Source organism: Cajanus cajan, chromosome 9 (assembly GCF_000230855.2).
Source record: "Cajanus cajan strain Asha chromosome 9, NIPB_CcT2T_4, whole genome shotgun sequence".
Taxonomy (NCBI): Eukaryota; Viridiplantae; Streptophyta; class Magnoliopsida; order Fabales; family Fabaceae; genus Cajanus; species Cajanus cajan.
In genome coordinates, this window is record NC_138525.1 from 21,584,455 (window position 1) to 21,595,429 (window position 10,975).

The window sequence follows — 10,975 nt, forward strand, 5'->3', positions numbered from 1 at the left end:
TGAAATTTTTATTGCATGAAAACCCGATAATACCATTTGAAAATCATGTTGAAGCTAAATTCATATAAAACCAATTTGGTCACTCCTTTTCAAAACTCTGAAAGGTGGCCCATGTTTGAAACGTGCTCATTACTTCGATGATTCTCACCCGATACATATGAATTGACTATTTCATAATATGAAAAGGAAAGTGATTTTGTATAAAATGACTCCATAACAATTTTAAAAACCAAACCGGTTATCACATCGGTTAAGATATTGAATCAGTGGATTAAAGATTAAACTGAAGAATTGCATGACTTGATTTTTATTAATTTTTTTTAAAATATTCATCTTAAATATATTTTATATTTATAAATTTTGATAAGTGTATATCGTATCTTAAATTTTAATTTTCATCTTATTTAAAATTATCTTTATTTTTATCTTATATACAGAAATATATGAAAAAGTTGTATGTTAAATTGTATATTAATATAAATTTAAAATATAAATAATATGTATATATATAAGTGGTCATTGTAATATTTGATAAGTTTCTTTACTCTCCTTTGAGCAAGATTTGATTCTCATATTATGTTTTCCTTTAAATTTCTTTTTAAAAGTGATGAAAAATATTTGTGGTTGAATCGATTTGATCTTTAGTTTACTGGTTGAACCGAAAAATTGATCGGTTTGCTCCGATTTGTACCGAATTGAATGTACAACTAATCTAACTCAAGACTTGGACTGATTAGACCATCGATTCTCAATTTAACTGATCTGATCGACTGGTCCAAATCGATTTTTAAAACATTGCTCCATAGTTTTGGTCCTCTTGTAGAAATATTTTATTGAGAATGTTTTTCCTTTTTTAAATATCACAAAAGATGTGTCAGAAAACCAATTGCTTCAATAGTGAAAATATCATTTTCATGACGAAAAGTTACCATTATCTTAAGATGGAAGATACCTATTTGATGGGGAAGTTATTTTTCTTTGCATATTAAGTTGTAGAACATTTCATAGGATACAAGTGATTATTTTGCTCAAAATTGTTTTGGATCAAAATAAAGACTCAATTTACCCGAAACACCAATGAGGTTTGTTGGATCGAGCGCTTACCACTAGGCCAAAAGCTATAGCTGATAGTCAGGGCGCAACTCTTTTTACTTAAGAGCGCAGCAGCCCAAGCGCCATGATTCGACAGTGACTTGGCCCACCTAGCCTCCGCCACGAGACAATTGATGCAACCCGCAACAAGGTTCAAAAGGGTTCAATGTCGGGATTAGATCAAGGAACGTCCAAGTTCAATCATCAACGCTAGTCTTACTTGGTACTTCACAGTCGAATTAGGAAATTTTCTATGTTTTCACGTTATTCACATTTAAGAGTTCTAAATATTCATTAATGACACTCATTATTAACAAAAGTTGATGAAGTTGGTAAGCAACAAACTCATGTCATATCTACAACGACATAAGTTACTAACAATGTAAAGTTCTTGTTAATGAGTAATGTGTAAGTGTCCTTTGAGTCTTGAGGTTTATTCTGATTCTAGTTAACCCTTAGTACCTAACTCCCATGTTTATTTAACAACCCAAAAAAAATAATCTGTTATAGTGCTTGACTCATGTAAAAGTTTATCAATTATCAATACATTATTATTTTGTTAGTTCACATGCTAATTACTGATTAGTGTTAGATTGTTTTTACAACTATTTCAAATCCCCACCTTTGTCTTGAATCAACACTCAGTTCCATCTTCAATCCTCAAGTAGATCAAGTGGGCCCATTCACCTTTGGAGACTCGGATTAATAACATATGAGTGTACAAATTCAATGTAATTATAGTAACATATAATTGCCAAAATTCTTTTCTCCGCCAAGTTGGTAAAATGAGGCTTGAAAGTTCAACAGAAAGGACCAACAAACAGCAGTAATAGTTGAAAACTTATTTTAGAAAAAAAGATAAAATCATGAAAACATTAGGTAATAATTCACTTCTAATACATTATGGTATATGCTCATGTGTTTACATCAAGAATAAAATTAGTTAATTTTTTTTTTTAACATGATCTTATGATCATTGAAGAGAAAGGTACAAAACTGAAATTTCACAAATTTGTTTTTTTATATGTAATCATGTGACGTGAAAAACTCGCATGCGATAATTTGTGTAAATAGAATTTGGTGAACTTTGTTGAATTGGCAACCCGAGCTACAAGGCAACTAAATGATTCAATAAACACACCCTAAAAAATATTAAATATGGTTTCACATCTTAAATTTTTATTTTTAATCTCTTGAACATATGTTTTATTAGTTTTTAGTCGCTTTGTTTTTAACGAATTTCGCTTTTAGTCTCTAAGCTTTTCCTTTTGTTAATATTTTAAATTCTGTTGTCAAGATTTTTTATTCATAGAAGAAAATTTTAGAAGCCAAAACTAAATAAGTTCTATTAAAGAATTAAAGTGAAATTAAAAAAAAGGAACTAAAAGCATTTAATTCAAAGAAAAAGATTCAAAAAAATCTTGAAAAACAATAAAACATGCTATATATAAATAGAAAATAAAAGTAATTCCCTTAAACTGAAGAGGCCTTCATATTTTTTAAACCCCCACTTTTACTATTTGTTCCACTATTTGTAGGTTAGTAAACATTATTTATAATAATAATAATAATTATTATTATTATTCACTCTTTATAAGTTATATATATTTTTTAAGAAATGCCAAAAATATCAGTAAATTCATTTTAAAGCTTACAAGCATTCCAATCCTAGTGAATTCATTTTACAAACTATTTTAAGAAAATATAGCTTTCGAGCCAAGTTCAGTCTATGTTGCATTTTAATTATGGCAGAAATTGTAATCCACACACTGAGTCCTTTTATAAAGACAATGGTAACACTCATTTTCACTTAGCACTTGCATTAATATCAGGCAAGTTGGCAGGTGAAGTAGCACCGGCCTGAATTCATGGCAAAAATATCAGGCAAGTTGTGGGTACTAAGGTCCAGACATAACAATCCAATTTCATCATACATTCTATTTGATCACTATCAACCTTCTCCATTCCTTTTTCTTTCTCTCAACATTAAACCCACTAATTGGATTTGCCATATGCACTTGTTGGCACAAAGCAAAAAGCGTTGCGGCCTCGGCTGAAGCATGATGCATGCTTCTTGTCACCTTTTCTTGCCTAACATGTGGGTTTGCCCAACTTAGGATAAATTCAATTCAACAAAAGAAAAACATCATCTGCAACTATTTCTCACAATCCTTTTCTTTCCTGTCATATGAGCCGCAATTTGTACACAACACACCCCATATGTCTCTCTACTCTAAAAACATACCCACAACAAGTGGAATCTTTCATTTCCATTAATTTTGAGTGGTTCTTAATTTCTGCCTCTTTTATGGTAAATTTTATAACACGTTGCTTGTGGGGAAATTAACATTTCACTCCTCTAATTTTATGTTAGGTTTAAGTCGCTCTTTTCATTTTATTTTATTTTATTTTAATTTCTAAACTTTTTTTTAATTATTAGTGAAAATATCGACTAACTTTATCAATGACTAATTTATATCAAAGTTATAAAAAGTGATATTGTTATAATAAAAATGGCTTAATATTCCTTATGTTTGTATTTTTTTTTATACAAAATGTCTTCTATTTCTAAAATCTAAATAAAACTCATATAGTATATTAGGTTTCAAGACAAAGACTTTTTCCTAATACTGTTTTCTCTGTTTTTGCCTCTTTGAACCCTTGTGTCATATAATCACAAAGGAAGAGAGAATATAGGAATGATAATGGGGTGAGTCCCATTTTTAGCATATACCAACTCATGGTCACATCATATTTAACATGTAACCTACGTAAAATATTAAGTAACCATCAGAATCCACATCTTCCTTTGTTAAGTGACTCCTCCTTAAACGCTCAACCTTAAATAACTACAAACACACCAAAGCAAGGTAAGCTAGCTAATACATCAGCACTGAGATCCATACAACAATCTTTGTCCAAGTAATTAAAAACACCACGTACACTACCTCATTGTCACCTACAGCTCACTTCTCTAATCCAACCTCATTAATAAAGACCATGCCGCATCACAACCGTCCCACTAGTCCCTACACAATATATGTTATTGTACAAAAATTATATATAGGTATATAAAATAGATTTATACTTATATATATATATATATATTATATTTTGTAATAATATTTTTTTGTGTATCGTTATATATAACATTCTTTATAGTGAAGTCACTGTCAACCCAACTATCAATATAAATAGGGATGACAATGGGTAGAATCCTATAGTACTCGTCCCCATACCCACATTTAAAAATAATACCCGTACCTAATTCTATATTCACATGGGTAGCAATTTTAATTTTCACCGCCATGCACAGTGGGTATCTGTGACTATGTACTCCTATCTGCACCTGTAACCCGCATTTTACTTATGTATAAAGTAAATAAATCAATAAAAAAAATTACATTTCACACAAGCAAACATAATATTAATTTGTCATGTCTTTAACATTATAAAAATTTAACATAACTATTCTTATAAATAAATATTACAAAACATTCAATTCTTGTAAATTTTTTTTTAAAAAAATTAACATAATAAAAGTTGTAATTGAACCTTCAATATCATGATCATGTGTTAACAATATTCTCCAAGACATGTGAAAAAAATTATATAGAAATTAGTTAGATTAAAATTATAGATTAAATTATATACTATAAATTTTAAAAAATAAATATGTAGACATTTAACCTCATCATTGAAACAATTAAATGATTAGATAATTTAAATTAATAATTAAAATAAACAATAAAAAATAAGAATAACTTTTATTAAATAAATAAAATTTAATTATTTATTATCTTGTTACATGTGACCAACTTTATACACAATAAGTGTCTTTAAAGTAAGTTCATGGACCTAGAATGATGAGGACTTAAAAATTCACCTCATTTGATAAATGCAAATTCTAAAGTTACAGTTGAAATTGAGATTATCAAAACATCCTTAACATTTTTTTTTTTGTTGCAAAAATGGATACTTGATTCCATTTATTTTTCACCATCCAACAATGTCAAAAGTAGCACTCCTAGACAAAACTTTTTCTTCCAAGTAAAGTTATATTTTAGACTTTAATCACTACAAAATTGCTAATATTTAGATTATCCAAGTTTGACTAATTGATATTTGCTCGCGAAGTTGAACTTTCTACCATTTCCTTAGCTTTATTTTGATACTCTTCGAATAATGAATAACATAACTTATAGGGGTGGGCAACGAGCGGTTTCGGTCGGATTCAGGTGAAAAATGTTCAATCCATTGTAAACCGACTTTGAAAAAATGTGACCCATATCCGACCGATTGAGCTTTCAATTTGAGGCGGTTTGAGTTGAAACAGATTCAGATTTGAGTGGGTGGGTACAATCGAGTTTGAGGTTTTTTGTAGACCAAGTTATTTCAACAAAGGTGAAGCTTAAAATGGTAAAAAAAAACATTTTCAAAATAGTGTACAAAAATATAATGAAGGTGACAATAAATGGTATAGGTATATTCGTAGATGAAACATTCACAAACTAGATAAACAAAAATAAAAGATAACAAAATCCATAGTTGTTACATGCAAGAGAAATATAAAGTTAGATAACAAAATTCATATGAAACCACAATCGCACAAGTTGTACTCAAAATAGAGACATGAAGATGGAAAAGAAAGACAAAGAAAGAAACAAAAAAAAACTCTAAAACTAGACTATGTGTTAAGAAGTTGAATGAGGAAGGAGAAGACAAAATAAGTATCTAGGTTATGAGAAAAAGGAAAAAAAATAAGTTACAAATTGATGGTTGTATTATATTTGAAATAAAATTTTTTGATTTTGGGTCATTGTTATTTAGTTAAACAAAAGTAATAAAATTCTAAGTATAGTTCGAATAATTTTCAGTCAAGAATAAGAAGTATGTTCGAAAGAGTATATCGATAGTATGTCTGAATACCTTTATCCTTTAATAGCTTTGGCAGTTTTCACAGCTAGAATGAGTTGCGATTAAAAAAATAGGCAGGAGAAATAAAAGATGGTGATGTGAGTTTCAAACAAGTCATTGTAATATTAATTATTAGAAAAGAAATTCTCAAAATCTTTTCATCTTCATACACTACTATTAGGAAAGGCCTTATCCTAACTAATTGTTATAGTACAATTGCATTGAATATGGAAAGGTTTCTAAAATAAAAGATTATAAAAATATATTAGCTATTTCTAAATTTAATGCCAATAATGTAAGATCGATCCCTAATTTTGAGTAGCGAACTAGGTTTTAAAGAAATTACGCTTTATGATCACATCCAACGCAGTAATTGCTTGAGGATGCCATATACAACATTAATTAGGGTTTTCCCAACATTTGAAATTTATAAGAGTGAAATAATAAAATCCAAGTAGGTATATATATCTGCAACCACTCTACATCCACTTAATTAATTATTCAATCGAAAACATTAAAACTAAATTAAGTAGACATCATTTCAATGTGTGCTAAGAACATGCAATAATATATATGTTTGCCCCATGAATGCATCCATAACATAAAACATTGCACAAACATTGTATAAACATAAATTGAAACTTTTGCACGCTTGGTATTAATATTATTCCTTTTCTTTGTCATTCGACACAATATTGAAGTCAAACCTTCACGAATCATCCCCTTCTACTTATGACATGATCTCATACTTATATCTCTCTTCAATGTGAGAGCCTTTTTCACAACTTTAGAGATAGGAAGTGACAATACTCAACCTATCTTTAAAGAGGGTACCTCAAGTATTTTCCATGCATTTCTTTTTCTAATAAAAGAATATTGGTCATCCATCGACGTTCGAAAATGTTACTTGGCCATTAATTAATTGCGCCCAAATTGTCGTTTGGTTATAAACAAACACAACTTTGCCAATATAACGACGTCTTGAGAGAACAATTAGAATTTAGGTATATATAATTAAAGCTAAAACATACTTGTGACCTATTAATTATTATTCAAATTAGTTTTGGTCCTTTGTTTTTTCTTTTTTTAAAGAAAGTTTCACTTTGCTCATTTAACTTTGAAATTTGAGTTAAGGTTTTTGTTCCGAAACAAATACGATTTTGAATTTTTGGATGCAATGTTCAACACCTCTTTAGACTGATTCAAGGCGTGAAATTTTTACTATGAGATTCAACACCAAAATTAAATAATATTGTGACGTAACTAATGTTCGAACAAAAGAGAGAGATAAGCATGGTGAAAGTTGCATCAAGCATGAGGCTTAGAAGCAAATAAAAAACTAAAAAGTATTTTATGAGTTTCTTTCCCAATAGCCTACAGGCTAGCTCTTTACGTGATTTTCATAATATTTATGTCCTTTTATTAATCTGGACTTCAATTGGGTTTCTTAGTTTTCATGCTGGTGAAACTGATGGAACATGATTTATGTCTTTAATCAGTCAAAAGACGAGTTTCATATTTTAGTTCTCATTTTATTTCAACATTGAATGGTTAGATATCTTTTGAATCCCTGTAAATATGTTATGTTATACATTTAGTATGTGTAATGTATTTTTCGTTGATACAATTATTGATGTTGCGACAACTTTGATATGACAATATACATGTGACAACCTTGATGACATGACATCATCCACAACGAATGTTGTTAGTCACGTTATACGAAAACCTTATCATTCAAAAATATATAAAAACCATAATCATCCAATAATTAATTACGTCTTGTTCATTGAGGAATACAAAATCTTTATTCTATCATGGTTTTGCTTGTGTCATCATTGGTTACAAAAACATGTATAAAATGCATAGACAAAACCTAGTTTTATTAATTTTTCCCAATGCTTCCTTTCTTTCTAAGCTATCTTGAAAGGAGGGGATTTGAGTGAAGGATTAGCAAAAGGGCCCTCAACTATTCCCTTTGCTATTAGCCTATATGCTGCTTCGGTAAAATGGGGTCCATCCCAATTTATGCGTTTTGAAGGGTCTGAACAAACCATTGAGGCAACACTTCCACAATATATTTGTTCACTAAGACCGTAAGGCTCCCCCATTCCACAACATGCTCTGAAAGTCTCGATTTTACCAGAAGAAAAACCTATATTAAAAATAATTAATGGACACGATCAGAATAAACCATAGAATAACTAACAATCACATGCAACTATACATTATTGATCTAATAAAAAGAAATAAAAACACAACCCACCATATTGTTGTGGTGCTTGAAATAAACGCTTAGCAGCACCGTAGTAATCAAAATATGTTATCTTAACATGTGGATTTTTTTGTCTTAATGTCTCGATAGCCTTTTTGAGTTGTCCATTATAGTACTCGATGAAAGCATTATAAGCTTCCAAACACCCAAATTGATCATAGTCTTCCTTCCTATCACTGCCCACCCTTGCCAAAATAGCAGAATTGCACCCAATTGGAAAGTTTCCCGGTACCACTAGCTTTACTGCTCCTTCCTTTATTAATTTCTGGCGAATAGAAAGAAAAATAAGATTCAATTTCTAATCAACCATATTTCAAACCCAAGTTTAATTAAACTATTAAAATTGGAGTTGACATTAAGTTTGCTATAACATACGGTGATGGCATTAGTAATTGCTTTAACAATAAGAAGTGGAACCATTTCTCGAAGTGCTGTCATATTTTTATACGGGATGATTGCGTTAATGTCGTTGCCACCAATCTCTCCCACCAGAAACAATGTGTTTTTGAAGTAACTATCACACTCTGTCATAAAAGGGGTACACGTTATTTACATTGAACAAATTTTCAAATGTTTGACAAAAAACATTTCACAAAGGAGTTTAATTGGGTAAGACCTTTGCTTTTACAAAGGGAGGGTTTGAGCTTCTTAAACCATTCAAGTTGAGTACTTAAAGAATAGAGAAGCTGCGTCTAGTTCCAACATTTGTTGCCATGAAAAAATTCTTATCTAGTGCAGTTGAACCGGCATATGCAAATTTACTTTGGTAATGTCTTGTCCTTCGGTAAGGTTCAAGTAGGGTGGCAACATTGGCAACCCATATGCCTCGGCTTAAAATTAAAATGACCACAAGTTAGTCTAATCATCAATATGTGGTTGTTAAGATCTAATGTTTTCATATACTCCCTTTGTGCAAGAAAATTTTATTTAAGATGTCTAAAAAAAAGGAGTACAAAATACCTATGAAATCAATGATGAGTCGTCCATTTGACATACGCCCAGATGGATGATTAAAGTATGTTGAACCATAAGGACTATTGCTAGGCATAGCTGGGTTGTAAGTAGCAGCAGCATTCCCCGTGTCACTTATAGAGTCACCAAAATTGAAAATGGCGTCATATGGGAGATGATTGGCATTTGAAAAACCATTTCCAAGGAAACCATAAGCGAATGTTAGGCTAAAGAGAATCAAGATCTTCATGATGTTGCTCTAATCCAAGACAGACCAATAAAGTTATTTGTGATGATGTGTGCTTAGATATTGTAATTGAGTACTTTATATAATGTAGCATCAGGCAACCTGTTGTTTTGTCATATAACTGTCATTTTTTATTTTTGACATGGTTATAACTATTATGATTCTTTAAAAAGGTGAGTCATGAGTTGTAATATAAGATAATTATTTAACAAAAACTTGTCTTTGCATATGAGCTTGTCATTCCCTATCAATGCTATATTTTGTATTTTCTTTTTTTTGCGTTATCTTTGAATATCTTTCATATAGTTAAATTCCTATAATAAGATCTACACATTGCAAACATCGATGGTAGAAATTTCTATTCCTCAATTAACTTTTTTCGTTGTTGTGTTGTAATTCTATTTTAAAATAAGGTTTTTCCAACACACACATATAACTCAATTTGTGTCACTTTAAAATAAAGGGTGAAAGTCTTTCCAACTTATGTAATATAACCACATAACATTTATTTTAATTGTTGATTTAACGGTAAACAAAAGTGACACTAAAAAGTTAGATCTAAATATGAAAAAAAATTATTCAAGGAACATAAGTTTAGAAGACAAAACTAGTATGTTGACTAGTACATTTGTAGTAGTCATAATTTCTTAAACACGTATTAAAAATGGTATCTAAATTTAGCAATTACCAACATTTACTCATTTATTTATATTTTAAAATAATATTCTCTGTGAAATTGATTTATGTATCTTATTTTTCCATTATTTTATTTTGTAGTCAAATTTAAGAATGATTCTCTCAAAAGAAAAATTAAAAAGGTACCCATCCTCTAGGAAAAAAATATACGAAACTAAGAAAACATAAAATAATTGTAAATAAAGTAATTAATGAAATAAAATAGAACATCTTCGGAAGAATGAGAGCTAATGAATGTATTAAATAATGTGTTATATAAAAAAAGTAAGATGTGTAAATGAAAAATGTTAGGTTATTTCTAATTTGAGTATATAGATGCCATATCTTTTCAGCAGCTTCGAAAAAAAATTGCAATTCAATTGAAAAAAGTAATAATAAATTATTTATTCCATTTGCAAATATTACAACTATATTATTAAACATTGAGATAACTTAAGTGAACACAATACTCTATCACATAGTGTCTAGTTTAAATTTTATTGAAAAGTAAATAATCATGAGTGTGAGTCCCACAAAAAAAATATATATAGTTCGAATTAAATTTCTATTTCATTTTTCGGTATTAAAATTTAAAATCACAAACTCGTATGAATTATCCGTATAAAATCAAAATTTTAACTCGTTTTATACCCATAAAATCCACCCGAACCCACCCAAAAGTAATATTTTTTATCAATTTTTTTGGGTTCGGTTCGGGTCTCGATTTTATGCTCACCCCTAATAATTTCTTGATATTATTTATTTTAATTGAAGTTGAACTATCATAAAATTTAGAAAAAAAGTACTCCAACAATTTT

The 10,975-nt window shown here is 29.5% G+C and overlaps 1 pseudogene across 1 annotated transcript; it reads right to left on the reverse strand.

Moving 5' to 3' along the window:
- Positions 1-7,504: 7,504 nt before the first annotated feature.
- On the reverse strand, positions 7,505-9,589 carry LOC145951781 (GDSL esterase/lipase At5g45910-like; annotated as a pseudogene). The gene is made up of 5 exons (XR_014429709.1): positions 9,245-9,589; positions 8,901-9,114; positions 8,660-8,808; positions 8,276-8,549; positions 7,505-8,164 (listed from the first exon to the last, which is right to left on the reverse strand). The product of XR_014429709.1 is annotated as a GDSL esterase/lipase At5g45910-like (transcript).
- Between the last annotated feature and the right edge of the window lie 1,386 nt (positions 9,590-10,975).